The sequence below is a fragment of the Balearica regulorum genome, chromosome 2 (assembly GCF_011004875.1).
Source record: "Balearica regulorum gibbericeps isolate bBalReg1 chromosome 2, bBalReg1.pri, whole genome shotgun sequence".
NCBI classification, from domain to species: domain Eukaryota; kingdom Metazoa; phylum Chordata; class Aves; order Gruiformes; family Gruidae; genus Balearica; species Balearica regulorum.
Genome location: NC_046185.1, coordinates 141,748,344 through 141,766,677, shown reverse-complemented (window position 1 = coordinate 141,766,677; position 18,334 = coordinate 141,748,344). Strand labels below are relative to the sequence as shown.

At 42.0% G+C, this 18,334-nt stretch overlaps 1 protein-coding gene across 4 annotated transcripts in view; it reads right to left on the bottom strand.

Moving 5' to 3' along the window:
- The window catches only part of CALCR (calcitonin receptor), a 168,952-nt gene extending 151,045 nt beyond the window's left edge, over positions 1–17,907 (bottom strand). For 3 of the 4 annotated variants that reach the window (XM_075746168.1, XM_075746170.1, XM_075746172.1), the window contains exon 1: positions 17,464–17,906. The gene's annotated coding sequence lies outside the window, so the exon portion shown is untranslated. Of the gene's footprint in view, positions 1–17,463 lie in introns of all 4 variants that reach the window. The other variant, XM_075746171.1, reaches the window with a different exon arrangement.
- Positions 17,908–18,334: the final 427 nt, after the last annotated feature.

Genomic DNA, 18,334 nt, shown 5'->3' with positions numbered 1-18,334 from the left:
ATTTGAAGAACAGATGTCTGGAAACGCTTTCTCAAGACATCCCTGGCTGCTCAGTATCCTGATCCACTGCACATTCCCAAACATTTTAAGCATATTTGTTTTCCACCTGCAGTCAGTCTTTGAATTATCTATGTGCTTTCAGACGGGACATTGGTTTAACTGAATGGACAGCTGGTACCTGATGCTGATGTCCTGTGCCAAACACTAACAGTTTGAAGCACAAGCCTATTCAAACTACATCCAATGATATCATTCATATGTAGAATTACATGCAAACACATTAGCAGTAATGGGTTTGTAACAACACCCACTTCCCCAGCTATCATCAGGATTATTTCTTAGGAAGAAAAAAGTGAACACATTTCAAAAATGAACAAGATGTAACAGAAGTAAATTAAATGCAGACAATAAGATGTCACAATCTCTATCGTCAATTGCTCAAATATAAACATAATGTCCTAATCACTGCATTCCAAAAATGAGTCCTTAAGTTAGACCAGAGTCCTTAAGTTAGAAACCACAGCAGTGGTTTCAGTAGGCACTGTGAAGCTGTAGCTTGTTGTAAACTCCTTCAGAAACTTGCTCTGAACCAGTGAGGGAAAACTCATTCTCCCTCTCTCCCTTCCATTTAGATTCGCAAATACGGATTGTTTTAAGCTTGGGGGTTCCAAATGTAAGAGCTTTGACTTAAAGTCTTCGCAACAATATAACTCCTGCATATGCCGATTCTGTGATAATCAATTTAAATTCCGCAGAAAAATGCTTTTAAGAAAAAGAAAAAAAAAAAAAAGAAAAAAGAAAGAGAGCTACTAGCAGTGTGTTAAAAGGATGCCACCTACTGGGCATCTCATCAACCTCTGGTAAGAGACCAGGAGAGGTAAATAAGTAATCTGAGAAAAATTAAAAAGTCTGCTTTGCAGGGAAGCTCCTTAAAAAGAAAAAAAAAAATAATTACGCCATGCTCCTTAAACTCAGGATTTTCTTTCCTTACTGACAGCTTTCTCATGCATCCTTTTTCCCTTGTAGTAGTAGCAGCAGCAATAGCCATGTTTCATGAGCATTTATTCTTTGTATTTTTCTCCTAACTCTTCCCCTTCTGGTGCCTATATTCCTGCTGAGAAGGTTGCATCTTAACAATCTGTTCACCAGTTTTTTCCATTCTCCTCCCTTAGGCTAACAGGTACTGTCCAGGCTTCCCATTGCAAACAATTAAAAGATGCAATATATGTGCACACATGTGGAGATACACACAAGCAAACATGATGGAATTAGTATCATGCTTTAGGGGAAAATCAGACTGTGCTTTAGGCTCTCCTTGCTATGCGGTCAAAAAGAAAAGTTAAAAATGAGGTGAAAGCTTTGAATTTATATTTCCTGGTTTTGTGAGATTATCTCAGCCCCGTCACTTAATTGTTCTGCCACTACATTCTGCTTCAACTACTGAGTTTTCTTTTTATTTAAAATACTGCTTTTTAGTAGGAAACTGTCAGGCACTTAGAATCACAGAATCATAGAATGGTTTGGGTTAGAAAGGACCTCAAAGATCATCTAGTTCCAACCCCCCTGCCATGGGCAGGGACACCCTCCACTAGACCACGTTGCCCAAAGCCTCATCCAACCTGGCCTTGAACACTTCCAGGGATGGGGCATCCACAACCTCTCTGGGCAACCTGTTCCAGTGCCTCACCACTCTAACAGTAAAGAGTTTCTTTCTAACAAACATCTAAAATTTCTTTCTAACATCTAAAATTTCTTTCTAACATCTACTTAGGGAACTACTTTTGTTATATCTAACATCCCTTGCAATTGTGAAATGCAAAATATCAGAAAAAAACTGCAGTATTAGTATGAGTTTATAGAGTCTCCAAACTTAAACCTTCAGAAAAGTGTGCAGTTCTTGTGCAGTTTGTTAGTCAGAGAACTAACAAAACAGAGGGCCACATTCTCATTTACCATTGGGACCAATTATACTGCTCCAGCAGTTAAAAGACTTTGAAACAAACATTGACTACATTTATATGTACCATCTCGAGACTCTTTTTCACTAACAGATTAATGCAAAGGGATATTAATTATCTAAGCACACTGTAATTCTTTGCATTAGATCCTATTCTCATTTTCACTATGGTCACTATTCACTACATTGACAGTACAAAGAGGACTTTGCATGAATCAACTGTTTTCAAGTAAGAATTAAGGCTTTAATATAATAACATTGTGATGTACAGTGGGTCATAGGGTTGGTTTACGTAGTATAGTATCACTATGCCTACGAAGGGTATCCTCCTTTTTGTAACTGGAATAAGTATTTGGTGCAGCAACTGATGTGGTAACAGCACAGATATGTTTTTTATCCATCAGTATACAGTTTCTTCCTCTCACCCACACCAGGATGAGCCCACTCACATTGTTCTAACTGCCCACTCCATGGGAACTCTGTTATTTTTTACCATTCCACTTCTATTACCACAGCACGATAATTTGTGCTCAGCCAGTACCTGGGTGTCAAGCGAGTCAAACCCACTCTTTAAATCCATGCTCGCAGAGTTTTCACGCCTGTGATTCTCAAAAGGAACAATTACGTTGTTACAAAAATCTCACCCTGTGCCTGCACAGTGCAGGGACAAGCCATCACGTTTGTGCCAAGCCGGAGAGCCGGCAAATGTGTGCCCGAGATTGGCACTGAGGCAGCCTGAGGCAGCAAGAGGAGAGTGAGGATGCAGTCTTTTGTGTTTGGTGCTACATCAGCCTGGCAACACCACTTCTGGCCCCCGCCGGCACCAGAGTGAGCCAGCACGGCTCGGAGCAGCACCGCTGCAACAGGCACATCCCTGTCCCACGTCCCCTGGCCAGAAAAAGCTGAAAGGGTTGCTGGCATCTAGCTTCCTTGGATTACGGTTTCTGAGGCCACCACACACAGCCTCAGTGCTGGGAGCACCTGAGATAAGCCCAGTCTCCTCATTAGACACCAAAAAGATTAATTTTGTGTCATGCATTTTTATTATATTTTACCATTCCACTTCCAGGCATAAAAGGACAGATGCCCTGATTCCAGTCTGCATAACCACTGATTTAAATGTATGAATTCAGGCTTGCGATTTAAGTTGTTACGACTTCTTTATGTAAATGCCCATCATACACTGTTTTCCAATCTCTGAAAAAGAGAGTTCTGCCCAAGGGTGGCAGAAATTATGGGAAGAAAATGGCAAAAGAGAGGGTGTTTTTATTATTAGCCAACCAGATTGGCTCTAAGCAAGATGGCAAAACAAGATCTGTAAGTAGATGGGATAGGGACCTTGTTTCAGAGTGACAGGAATCTGCATCATGCACACAGACCATGCTTTAAGAGTTTATCTCCTAGCTACAGAAAACCCGAATTCTACCTACCTACATGTGATAGATGATAGATTTTCTTTTTCCTCTTGGGAAAAGTCACATGGCACAAATTAGCTTGTACAGTACTTTGAGAAGGACTACATTCCTCCTCTCTGTGTGGCACTGCTTCTTACTTGCTATGTTTGCCTAAAGAGTTAAGTTCACTTAGGATGAGGATACTATGGGAAATGCTGCTTTAATAAAATTACAAGAAAGATCTAAATCATCAACTTTTAAGAACACCAAAGCCACCTTCTCACTCTTTCCACCCTCATGCTTTGACCATACCTAGTGATTCCAGATAATACCTTGCTGAAATGTCAGACAGAATTAAGGAGGAGAAAATTGCTCAGGAATGAGTGTACAAATTAAACGAGGAGAAAGACAAAAGACAGTTTTCCACCAGATCTCCTCAAACAAATGTGTGAAAACCTGAAGTGGTTTCCTCCCTCTCCAAAAGTCTATCCCCCTATTTTTTTACTATTAAGTGGGAGTTCTGTCACACATAATCATATTGCTGTAGGATTCAGCAGAATTTGAGGAAGTCAGAGTACCAAACAGGATTTCACCACGATGATACTCCTCTCTTTATGTTATGCACACATTACAAAAGGTATGACAATCTGTGAGTAACGCTAGAGGTATCTTAAGAATGGCAAACAAGTATCTTTGCTATTTTACAGTATCCCATATTCTAACTATTTTAATAGCAGATCACATCTTGCATTAGTTCCTGTCACAGAAAAACTCGCTCCTGACACACTTCAGTCTCACTGACAGGATGGCAGCGCTTCCAGTTACGGGAGCTAACTCATGCCCTAGCACTACTTCGTTTCTCTTGCAGCGTGTGCAATCTACTCTTAAAAAAATACCTTAAAAGGAAGCAGAGGATGAAGAAGAGAGGTGTACCTCTTTTATCAGGCTAATGTTAATGATCCGCAGAGAAAATGAGTTGTTCATGGACTAGCATTAAACGTGAAAGCTAACAGACTGGCTGTCATACTGTCACCTTCAAGATTGATGAGCTTTAACTATTCAGCGGCATTAAGACCACTTTAATATTAGCTCTCAATAGAATCCTAAGTATATCAGCTTTAGCTTTCTGAACTTTTTATTTGCAGCCCAAGGCTTTTAAATTTCTGCAGTTTTCACTTCCCACCTTTGATTTTACTCATGGATAAAATTTGTAGCAAAAACTCTGTGTTCAAGGACACTAAAAAATCTTTTAAGCAAAAAACATATGGTACTTTCCTGTGTTTGTAAATCACTGCTGCCCTTATCTCATAGAGTCTCTTGGAATAACATTAATAAAACTAAATTCATGTAATAAAGTCAGATGATTAAAGACTCTGCAGTTTATAAAGGTAACTCCGAAATTAGAAGCCACTTGGGTAACCTTTATTTAGCCTTCTTGGGGATAGGTACTACAATTTTTAATTACTTGTCCTCACGCTTCTTTTTGCATTGGAATCCTCCTTCACTGGGTTTTTAAGGATGAACAGTGCCCGCTGAATAAAAAGTGATTCAGTACTTTATTTTATCACTGGTATTTAGTGGATTTCTTGTATTGTACATACATCAAACCTTGCATGGTAGACAGATTTATTCATTTATGTCGCTTTTTCCTTGGTGCTTATAACTGCAGTATAAATGCTTCACTGACAACTAACTCACCTTCAAACTACCGCTGTTTGGTGAGAGAGAGTATTATCATGATTCTACAGATGAGGAGCCAATGTGTTTTCTTTTGACAGCTTGGCATTTTTTTCCTTAAACAAAGAAAGACTTCTAAACCTCACTACCTGCTCTCAGTAGCTCAGCCTATCATACGTATGAAGGATGAAGAAGCAAGATCTAAGACATGGAAGGAAAAATGTTAAAAAGACGGCTGACTGTGTTTTCATAAATGTTGCCATGTGCATCACTAGTGCAATGCCCCCAGCTCATGCAGCACATCCTGTAAAGGTATTTCCCCATGGAACATTTCATTTTATTTCAGGGTAAACTGTGTCCATATTTTCTAAAATTCTTGGGCCATTCTTGGACCATACAATAGAATCTCTTCCTCCTTCAAGTTCTTGGAGAGATGACATAATTTCTCCTATTTAGCACATAAGCTGCTACCCCTACTCTGTGTTTCAGTTCCTTTGGGGTGATTAGTGCTTTCAGCCCTTTTTCCTTTCTTCCATTTTTGGATATGCTTGGATGCCTCCTTTCCAGACCACAGTAATTCCCTGAGTAGTAGAAAAAAATAAGCTGGAATGGACCTCTGGAGATAACCTAAGTAAGCCCCCTGCTCAAAGCAAGGCTAACTTCAAAGTTAGATCTGGTTATACAGGGTCATTTCCAGGCTAGTTTTGAATTTCTCCAAGCATGGAAATTCTACAGCCTCTCTGGGCAATCTGTTCCAGTGCTCAACTGTTTTCATTCATCTGCTCGCTAATGATTTGGATCTAACTGTGATCATGTGATTAACACAATTGGTTTTCAGTGGCATTCACTCTGGTAAGAGGGTGAGATTTTCTGCTATTTCAAGACCTCTCTTCTTTGATATATCTTGTGCAGACGATTTATCAGCAGGCATTTTTGAAATGCTGCCTTCTGGATAAAGTGTTGGCAGGCATTAATTAGCTGCCCTCCTTGTCCTATCTGACTTTCCAGTACCAAATTGTGCATCTAATAAAATGAATATGGTTGTCAGAGAGGGCTTGGAAGTGATGTCATTCAGCATGAGTGGGTTGTTTTGTTCCTGTTATCATTGCATAATTGTTCTTGTGTTGATTTGTTCCTGATTCATTGCCTTAAAGATCTTTAATATCTATGCATACATGGAACACCCTATCATTTTTCTTCTCTACTGCCATCATCAAGTGCACCCTTTCCCATGGCTTCTTCACTTTTCTAATTAATGTCTTTATTGCCAAGGGGCTCAAAGTGGAAATAGTTACCACAGTGCAGTATGCACTTCTGGTACTGCCGTATAGCTAGATTTTGCAGCAAGCAGTTGACATCCTCGGTCTTCAAACACACAGGGAAACTTAGCATTACACAGGCCTGCCAGGCTACATCCTTTTCCAGTTTTCACTGCTCTTAATGTATTTATCAAATTTAATAAATAGCTAAACTTTACAACCAAAATTAATTCTACAGGAGTGTCTATTATAGAGATATCTGGACACTTCCTTGTATCCTTGGACTTTTATCTACATAGAATAAATGCTCTCATATCCTACTAGCCTCATTTTGTACAACAGGTTTAATTTTTCCTGTAGTCAGTCCCGAAAATTGTACCCCAGTACTGATGCTCATTTTTATGGCTATTTCTTCTTAATTTATTTTAAAAGTTGCGTGTCTCACTATGCAGCACATTGCTGCTGGCTGCTTTCCCCAGAGACATTCTTCAGCTGCACACATTGAAGGCTTTGATCTTCTCAGTTTGCTTTGCAGTATTTAACATACATTTTCTCAAACACCTGTTTTTCATTTTTCATTGCATGATACTTCCACGCTTACTGGCAATTTGCTGGGTTTGTGCCTCTCCAGTATGCTTCTCTTCTAATATGGACTGTGGTTGATGCTTCTCTCTGGGACTGTGCATAGGAGTGATTGCTGACCTCCCACATTTTATCATCTACATTTCATCACCATTACTGAGGTGTCCTCTCATCTGCTCTGTACCTCTTATGCTCTTGCCATTCTAATGGTATTTTACGATGTTCAAGTGTCCTCCACCTCCATTAACATTCAAACTTTTATTTGTTTTTACCTCATCCTATTAGAAGTTTCCAGCACCCCACTCTCCTCTGAAAAAAAAAAAAAAAGTTTTTTTATAATCAATTACAGCTGGCTGACTTACACCAAAGGACTCAGCAGGTCCTCAGCTTTCCTAAGATTTCTTCCCTGAAGAGACAACTCCTCTCTCTGAAACCATATACTTCAAATCACTCCAACTGTCCATCCACATTTCTTCTGTCAGCTTCAGAACATTTCCCTTATAGACATCTATAAATGTTCTCATCTGTCTGTACAAAAGAATATGAGAAACAGAGAATCTTTCTCCTTTTCCTGCAGTCCAGCAAAAAACTGATTCCACCAACTAAACCTCTGCATTAAATGAAACTTTCTGGAAGTTCAGGAGGTGTACACTTCTTGCCATTCTCTGTATGAGAAACATAAAATTTTCTCTGCATTCTGTCTGTGAACTTGGTTTAGATTATTACCATAAAGACCATGGTACCTAGCTAACAGTCAGCAAGTCCTACTCATATACTGCATGCCATGAACTAAACAGAGTTGCTTAAATTAACCAGGTTTTCAGATAGCTTCTGTATCTACACCTTACCCTCTGAATCTCGGCACAATAAATCCATGAAGAATAAACATCATTGTCTTAAAATCCGTATGCCAGTGTTTTAACTATGCATGGTGAAAATGGCTCATGAAAGAGAGCACTGCAAAAGCCTCTGTTAGCAGGGCTGAATTGGTTACAGCCATGGCAGACTGACATCCTGTATGTTTAAGTCCTGAAGGAAAATAAAACCTCACCAGAAATCTTCACAGATATCTGCTGACAGCAGAATGCTGGTGACAGAAAGGTCATGTATGACTGGCGCATTGTCAAGGGTATTGTGTCTCTCACCTTGAGCTCCTCCATTATGAACTTTCTTCTGTTCTACTCCTGTCTCCTCCCAGACATTAGCTGCTGCTTCTCACCTATTTCCACTCTCCATTCTTTCAGTACCATTCAAAATTCCCAGTCAGACTTAGGTCTTTCCAAGCTTTCTGCAGCTGTAGTACCAATCTCCTTCCCTGGCCTTCAGTTTCTTCCCTTCTTAAGTATCTTGCCTTCCCGGCTTCATGACTTCAATATATTTAGTGGGGAAGAGAGGGGAGGGAAGTCTGTCTGTTCCATAGCATCTTCCTCCTACTTCCCTGGTGTCCTGCCAGCTCCCATCCCTACTAGCACCTAAATGCTTCTTCCTGGGAGTGTCAGTGGTTTTCAGGTATCAGTTTGTCCCTCAGCATCTAACTTGTCAAACAAGCTTGTCTCAAATGCTTCCTGTCCCAAACTCCACTGGCCCTCAGCAGTGACTTCTAACCCTAGTTTCAGTATCCCTCTTCCATGTCTGAAACCATTCCCATTTTCCCACGCTCCACGCTATTTATACCTCTTCCTGCTCCTCCTTTGTGCTTTAGTCTTGTTCTGTCTGCCCTCAGTTACGCAGCACAGACTGGCTTACACTACGTCAAAACTGTGATTGCAGACCAAAGCTCTAAGAATATCAGGGCTGTACAAGTGTGGGTGTCTTCTTACACAAACAGTAGAAGGTTCAGTCCTGATTCAGAAATCAACTACTGCCAAGTCCATTTTCTACCACATGGTAGCACAAGAACTTCTCAGAGACAAAGAGCAACCAGAACTTGCGGACACGAGCAAAACAATATATTCTGCACTAGATGAGATTTTCAGAGATGATGAAAATTATCTGGCTGAAATTTTCCAAATAAATTCAACAGATTGATGATTGAGACAGTTAACTTTTTTTTATAAGTACGAACTGTGGATAGGGCTGTATTCTCTCCCAATATTTCCTCCAGGCAGTTGCATCCTTGTCCATCCAAACCACACCCATTGCAGCGTACAAGATGCTTATTATATTACAGTGCATTTGTTTGAATTAAAATAGTATTTTACTATAAATAAAACACTTTTATACATAATTGCAATTCCACTCACCTGCAAAAGTATTTTTATAATGACAGTAAAAATCTGTATTTCATAAAAAATTTCCTGTAATTCATTTATATGTTTCCTTTTTCATTGCAAAATTGGAACATTTTCAACAGTAAAATTAGTTCTGAAATACATTTTATAAAATTCTATACTGAAGTAATTGGCATAACTAACTACCTTTAAATGTTATACCCATGTGATTTCTCCATGTGGAATTACATATAAATTGAAAACCAGAATTCATCACTTCAAGAAATCTCTTATTGAACATGTTCTTTGATTTGGTATGTGGCATGGCTGTAACATATTTGATGATAGTAAATATTTGATTATAGTCAATATATTTGATTATAGTAAATAAGACTCTGACCATATGTTGCAAGTTATTTAGTAAATAGAGAAATTACAGATTTTGATACTAACAAAACGTTGTCCCAATATTTTGTGAGGGTATGAAGATACTGTCAGTTAATAGTTGAGGTTCCACAAGACCTTTTCTGTGTACAGTGCATACATACCTCCTTCTGGTTTAACCATACTAATTTCTCACACTCTATAGGCCATTAAGCTTCACTTCTTTTCCTCTTGTTGAAGGGGAGGCTGCTGCATTTTTCACCATGGACTAGTTCAAATACAAAGATTTGTGTCATTTCTATCACTGCACAGACAACTCAAACAGCTACAGCAATGACAAAATGCTGGACTGGGCTTGGAGTTTTAGTTTGCAAGTAGATCCAAGACATGAATTATTTTGGATGGGTAGGTGAAAGAGAAGAAGTGAGAAGAGTTATACGGTGACTACCTACAGGTTTTACCAGTGATGACCTCTGATTCATTAGGCATTTCATGGGGTGAACGCATTCCCTTCAAAACACTGCAGATCTGATTGCCAATAAAGTCAGCAGGCATTTAAACACTTACAAATCCAAACATACATGCTTTCTTTTCAGTGCTGAAATTACTCCAGTCTTTAGGAAGCATATACTATCAAATACCATGAGACAATAAAAATGAAAAATGTGATAAAAAACAGTGAAGTGGAAAATACTGGGTCTGCTCTATCTGTGTGAACATATGGTAACAATGATTATTATTTATTACTTGATCCTGCTTCAACCCAAAATGTACTTGGCAACATTTGAACACAGAGGAAAATATTGTATTGTAACACAAACAGCTCAAGGGTTTAAGTGAGTCAAGCCCTTGAGCAGCCTATAGTAGGGGAAGTGGCCCTCAGAAAATTAAAGGAAGTCTCCTCACACCCAATTCGTTCCCCATCACCAAGTCTTTCTCAAGACCAGGACTCAAAGGATTTGCTAAACTCCAAGCACTACAACTCTGCACGGTCAGGAGCACATCATCAGCTGTCTATGGGTTACTCTTTCAGTTTCTCAAGGGATGTTCTTAAATAGCCTGAAGCAAAGCCAAGGACTTACCGGAGATGCCCTAAATTGGTCAGACTAAAGTACCCTTTGAATCAGCCTCACACTAATCCTGTTTGCCATTTTGTTAGAAATAGAGTTCCTGGAAGAGTTGCAATATAAAATGTTAAGATTCAATAATCCACTCAAACACCTGTACAAGTAACTAAACCAGTATCAGTGATCTGTCTTAGCAACACATTGCATATGTGAAATTAAATATTGGAATGTAAATGAAATTTCCCCTGCTATGATACATGTAAATGCAAGACAGTCTTGTCTATTAGTTAATTAGGCATTTTGTAATGTTACTTTCCAGAAGGTCATCTCTACCACTAAATGCACAGGTGCACATATCATTCAAAGCATCCCTTTCTTCTTATTTCTCCTTTTTCTGCAAAACACTTCCTTCTCTAATTGTTTTGTTATTTGATGTAATTTCTGCATCCCATATTCTTTGCTCTTCACAGTGTTTCCATCCCAGCAGCAACAGCACAGCTGAGGATAACAGCAGCAAACCCACCCTTTCCCCTTCCATATTGCTTGGAGAGCAGGGATTTGGAGGCAAAAGAAAATGAGGATCCCGTTAGGAGTGGACTGACTGGTGAGAACAGGAGGAGTTCTTAACAAGAAAGATCCAACTTTTAGTCGCATGAGGAAACTCAGCAGTCTTAGATACCTTTATCAGTACTGAAGCCAATAAGAAATTACGAAGTTTCTCTAAGCAATCAAAGTAGTGAAGGTGTAAGAATCCTCTCCCCTGTCCTTCAGTGTTTAAGGCTGGAGGAGACTGCACACAGTATGTTCAAGGGTATGAAATGCTCACACCCACAGGGTGTTTCAGGCTGATAGTGTAGTTTGGAGAGGGACTATCATGACAATCTAAAGATTATCAAGTATCTCTTGTTGTTCATTGTATTCCAATGGATGAGAGATGACAGACCATTATATATTAAGAGCTGTAACTTTATGGGAGAGCATTCGTTCCTCTTCTATAAGGAATCGTACTTGTCCATTCAAAGATACTTACCATCTGCTTGTTAGCTGACATACAGCAAATTGCATCATCACGTTTCAATGATGAAAAGGGAGCGCAATGTAGGAGAAGGACTTACTGATGAAGCAGCTGCACAGCTACAGGAAGCTAGGGCTGCAGAATGCAGGCTACAGACTAAGGCTACAGGTAACTAAGACTACATGAATGGAGACAAAAATGAAGAAAGCAAGCTGGAGCAAATCACGTGGTGATAGCTCTGCACAAAAGAATGTAGCTTGTGCAACAGAAAGCGAGACACAAACAGGTTCTGTACTGAAGGCAGTGTGCAGCATCACCAGTTTGGTACTGCATCATAACAGGGGTAAATTTAAAAGGGAAAATTGCTTATGGGGGTCACGTTATTTCTTCACAGATCACTTAAATCAAGACAGCATGATTTGCTACAGATAACTGCGCTGGCACACACAACCTGCAGGGAAGATCCAGATACAAACAATATCAATGAAATACAACTGCAGAGCTACCTATGATTTTTCTAAGCAGTTAACACTCGTTACTGATATCAGCTGGAGGGAAATCAAAACTAACAGAAATGGAGTCATCCATCTGCATACATCACAACTGAAATGCTACAGTCACAGGAGCTTTCTCGTGTCAGAGCATGCCTCAGTGCTGCCCGAGAGAAACAGAAGTGCCTAATTCACTCCATGAATTTATTCAGTCTTTGATTGCCTTTCTCACTCTTCCATCAAGCTCTAAACAGTGCCACGGATTACAGCAATTTGTTGTTATTCAAGCGCTGAAAACTAAGTAAATATTTCACCATAAAAAAATCACACACAGAAAATTCAGTTGACCTTTGAAGGGAACCTGTGCCAAATGTGGAGTCTCATTACAGTCACTAATATAAAAGTAAAATAGAAATTTAGTTTCTTTTTCTTTTACAAGTATATCTCAGCACAATCTTAACCATGGAGCCTTGACATCTTTGTAGTAGCAACACTGTGTTTTCAGAAGCATTTCACATAATTTAAAAGAGGTTTTTTTAATTGTCAGTTCTGGGAAGACAACTGTGAAGACAAGACACAATTCATCTTCACTCAAGCAACCTCCAAATATGTCTGTGAACTCACTTGGCATTGCCTGCAGAAGTGTCCAATTTCTAGGACAAAACAACAGAATAAAAATCTGCTTTTCTAATTGTGGAGGGGTAGTTCAGCACTTTGTAGCACATCCAGGAAGACAAAGGCACTTCAAACACTTGCTGTTGAATAACGGTAATTTTCTATCCTGTGCTTTACCCCAAGCTAATGAGGACATCACAAACTAAAGTTAACACGTCAAAGCCACCAACAAGCATACATCGTATGATTCGACTCCTTTAAAGTACATACTACTAGAGCTGCTATAAATAAAATATAGTGAAACCATAGATTCAAAAATACTGCAAAATTTATCAAATGTATAATGCACCTAACTCTTGGTAATAGTTAATAACATTCATCAAAAGCCACAGATAAAGAGTGATATGGTTCTTATATACACTGCTGGATATGACCAAGAAGGAAATTATTTGCTAAACAGTGTCACATGAAACTGTGACACTGAAATGTGACACGTGAAACTGAAATGCATGCTTATTTCCAAAAACACTGCTAAAAGTGTGGTGTAAACACCTGGTTCTGCCACACTTTCTGCCAGGTCTTTTATTAAGTATACCTGAAGTAAATGCCATTCCATGTCACCTTTACTGAACCACATGGGACTACCGTGAAAAAAAACAGGTGTACTGCAATCATGCAGAGATAAGATGGACTTGCATGAACTGTATTTTTCAGTTTGTTTTGCGTACGATATGCAGAAGTAAGGACACCAGTACAAGTCCATCTCCTCCTGGACCTGGGAAAACTCCTCCCTCCAGGTTCCCTGGGGCTCTGGTGCACAGGTTAAGGTGATCCTTGCAGTAACCCACCTTTCAGGACTGCAGCACTTCAGTATGCAACTTGCAAAAAGCAGTACCAGTTCGCCTGTCCACCATATGATCCCAATTCACAAGGCACTTTGGGAACCATGGAAAAATCCATGGCATCATCTATTCTCATTCCCAGTGCTATTTGCTAGCAACTATGTTCAATGATTCCACTTTCTCCTTATGGCTGAATACCAAAATTTCTTTTCTTCCTTGGTTTAATGGTAAGTCTTTGCATATGTCCATACAAGCCAGCAGAGGCAGTCAAATGGAGAATGTAATTACCATTCCCAGGTCCTCCCCACCCTTGGGACCCATATCCTTAACCAAGGGTCACCTCAAAAGCATGGAGGCAACCGAACGGCTCACAGACTCACTGGCGAGGCAAAGCCATATCCTTGGTTTGTTCAGAACAATGAGAACTACCTTTTAGGAAATTTACATCTAGGCTTTCTCTCCATCAGAACCACTCATTACAGCATCTGTATTGTAGCATGGTTCTCATACAAAACACCACCTCTGTAACGCAGCACCATGCAGAGATCCCAGGGCTCATCCCGAAGCAGTCATTCCAGGTACCCGAAGCAGCACTGTCACGTAGGCATGGCAGAGACCGGTGCTTTGCTCCTCAGGACTGGGCCACAGGGGGACACATCTTGCTCCTGGCATTTGTGTTGCACTCACGTACCAGAGGCTTCCAGCAGCCAGACCCACTCCTTCCTAAGTTGAGAAGTGACTAAAAGCAATGTCAAATGGAAAGTGGGTGTAAGACCAAAAAAACAGCACAGAACAAACAACATGTAATTATGTGCTGTTCTTTGGCAGGCTACTGCTAGTAAACATTGAGGTTAATACTGAAGTAAACAAGATCAGAGGGAAATAACATACAACCCTAAGGCACTGGTCATTAACTTCTGGGTATCTTTATCAAAGAATCAATTAACATCAATCCTGTTAAAAGGTGCTTGGTGTACCCTTGTTAAGTACTGAGTACTCATGTTTCAGACCTAGGTCATCTGTTGGCCTACTACATGGCCTTCAGCAAGATGTCTCAGTCTCTCCCGACTATTTACATTGCAAATTTTTCAAGAGAGTGAATTAGGCAGGGACCTGACTGGATGCCACTCTAACACAAATAGGGGTTGAAAGTGCTCAGCACACAACAGGATCACCCCTGAAAAGGCCAGGAATGATCTGTGCTAGCATTAGTATGAATTTCAATATTGACTTCAATGGCAACAGTTAGGACCCAAACATCAGTTTGGACAGAAAACAAAACTCAGCTTACCAACCTACAAAAATGTAGAACCGATGGGCATTTTCAGAACTGAATTTCATGGTACTTGCTAGCACAACTTTCAGTCGAGTGTAGCTCAATTATTTAGTTGCTTATTTTCCCAAGAAATGTATTTGCATGCATAATTTTTAAAATAAATACAGAAGAGTCTTTTTTCTATCTAATGTTTTGCAGGAACTCTAAGTCGTGATATGCTCTTCTTCCATTTTTGCTTGTACAAAAATTAGTGGAAATTATTGGCAGCTATGTTAGTCATGCCAATATTATTACATAACAACACTTGCAAGTGTCCATTTAGCTTCTTACAGGTCCACAGATACAGATTTAAAATTAACATATAATACTAACTGGCTAGCTTTTCAGCATTGTTCCATTTCTACTTTGATCTGGAAGAGCTGGAAAAAAACCAATTCAGCAAACACTCTGTAGAACACTGTTTTCTTCTTTAATGAAAATTCTCAACTTTTTTCAGATGGTTTTCAAGACCATTCTGCTGTAGACATGAAGAAAAAAAAGTTTTGTAAACTTTATTCAGTCAGTTAATTAATCTAATCCTTGTGAATATATTAATCAGTAATATTTCAATGGTTTTAGAAAAGATGCTCCTATTCCTTCATCTCCCGTTAAAGCCTATGAACTGCAGAGAACTAAACTGTAACGCAGGTTGATTGTTTGCTGACATTTTTATAGGTAAAATATTTAGCAGTTTATTTGTGAACTTCTTTGACACAAGCAACATAATCTGATAATATTCCCCCCAATACTGTCTGAATACCTCTGTTAAAATATGGTACATGTGCGAACTGCAATCATCTAACTTGTTTATGATGCATTCTGATGAAACTGCCCATAAAAATTAGAGTGTGAAACAAATCTGAACTGCCTACACCTCTTGAAAGCACAACACAGTTTATTACATATACTTTTTTTTTTTTTAGTATTAAGACCTGTGTGGCTGTTACCCATGATTCTAAAGCAGTGCTATGGAGAGTGCCATCACTTATGGAATTTAAACATTGCCACTTGAATTTCTAACCAAAGTTGGCTGGCACTCACTATAAATGATAATGAAGACCTAGGGTGGAGCCCACTCTTTGGAAGGGTTAATCGGGATTTTGCCATTGATCTTAACAGGGCCAACATTTACTCAAGATTTATAAAGTTAGCATACTTTACTACATGCAGGTAGGTACTGAAACAGAATGTATTAGTTCCTTTAGAATAATTTCATGTCAGCGAGAATATGATAGCTATGGTAAGCACCAGAGAGGTAATTTAGCAAAGGATACCTACTGGTAAAAGTTGTCAGATGTCTGAAGAAATTAAAAGGAAGTATTAGGTCTCCTATATTTAATTTACCTACTTGACGATTATGCTTAGGATTCTGAGGGGTGAATTAAATTCCCTCATCAGCTTGACACCACCTGCCGTTTGAGATGTTGGTAGCAGAGAAATGTAACCCTAGTCGGCCCTGATACATTCGGCCCTAGAGCAGTGTAGGAACCCTTCCACCAACCACACACGAGGCTTCCCCACCTGAGTGACATCCTATGAACACTGGAGGGGAAAAGCAGTGGAAGCAAGAGCTTTATTTCATTCAGTGCCTCCAAAAACACAAAGGCATTTTAATGGGATGGCTTGATTAATTCATTCTAAACTCCCTTTAGCCAGACTACTTAACTCTATTGTAACAGGGAAAGTGCACAGTCCTGGGAAGAATATCATACCCTGTATTACCCTTAAGAAGTTCAAGGGGTGCCCAGTGTACGTAAAAGTGTGGCAGGAAGGCATCTGTTAGATATTGACAATATTGACTTCAAGAGGTCTTGGGATACACATCTTTCTATTTACTCTATGAATGATTTTTTCGTTCATCATTTCGGTTACAATTGACATTCTGTGACTAAAATGAAACAGAAGTTTTTCTCTTTTCTTTACAAATTGTCAACCAAGTTAACCTTGTCAAAAAGCCCGCAAGAATGAAATCAATATAGCAATTTAAAGACAAAATTGGCAGGCATTTATATTGTACTTGGACACATCCAGCAAATAGTCTCATACATCAATCCACCGTCATCAATGGCAATATTCTGAAACCTACTAACGTTGTTTTTACATTTGTGGTGTCAATTGACAAAGAAAGTACAGATATCGGTCCAGCAGATGAAAAATAACACGGAAATAATATCTGACATGAATGAGAAGCGTGGACTAGTGACTCAGGTGTCATTTAAATGCCCTGTACTTCCAGGATGGAGAACAGCTATTCTCTATAACCCACACCGTATCGGCAGCGGTGCAAAAGCCAGTGCAAAAGCCGCTGTGGAAACTCCGGGATCCGCCGTTCCCCGTCACCCCCGCGGCACCCGCGGAGCCCCCGCGCCGGCCGGGCCGCTCCCGCGGAGCCCCGCGGAGCCTGCGGTCACTCCCGCGCCGCCGCACCCCCGCGCCCCTTCCCCCGCACACGCCGCCGCTGCGGGTCAGAGCTCCTACAAACCCCCCACCCCCTTTTTTTACCCTTTTCCCCCTGTTTTTGGTTACAATGCCAGCCAGGATCTGCCCCCCCCCACCCCGGGTAGCCCCCTCCCCGCCGCTCGCTGGACCCCCCAGTCTCTCCTTCCCGGGGGCGGCGGGTGGGGAAAGGCAGGCGGCAAAGTTGCCGGGACTTACGGTAGCGGCGGTCCCGGCGCTGGCGCGGCACCTCTCCCGGCCTCCCGTCACCTCGGGACACCTCCGCGGCGGTTCGGCGCCCGCACCGGCGCAGCCCGGACTGCCCTTCACTCCTCGGAGGGGCGCATGGCGCCGTCCGCTCCCTGACACCCGCCTGGTGGGTCCCCGCGTCCCGGAGAGGGCGGGCGGGCCGAACACTTCAGCCGGCGCACGGACAGGCGCTGGTAAGGGCCAAGCCCCTCCGGCGGGGCTGTGCCTCGGGAAGCATCTGCCTCCTCTCGCCCGCCTCGCCCGCGACGCGCCCACCCCTGCTCCCCCCCGGGCGCCGGCGGGGCTTCGCGCCGACGTCGGTGCGGGGCGGACGGAGAGTGCCCGGCGGCGGCGGCGGCAGCAGCGCCTCCCCCGCGCCCGCCTCCCCGCGGCTCCCGGCCGCCTGCTGCCGGCGGGGCGGCCGCGCAGGAGCTGGCGCTGCGCTGGCGGGTGGTGCGGGGGCGAGGGGGACCGCGCTCCGCTCCCGCCGCACCGCCTCGGGCAGGGGGGAGACCGCCCCGTGGTCCAGGGGCGCGTCCCTCCGCTCGGCCCCGCGGAGGAGGCAGGGGCGGCAGCGCGGTTGCCCGCGGCCGAAAGCCATTTCTCCCGGCTGCCCCTCCCGTGCGGGGCCGGGGTCCCGGACCGCCGCCGGCCGGGCCTGCGGCCGGGTCCTGCTCGCCATGAGGGTGCGTCACCTCAGGGCGCCCCGCTTCCCTCAGCGCCGGCTCCTCGCTGGAGCGCGGGCCCTGCGCGCCCAGGGGCCCGGCCGGAGCCCCCACCACCCTCCTCCTCCTCTCGGAGACGTTCCTCTGACCCGAGTCGGCGTTTCGGTCCCATTTCG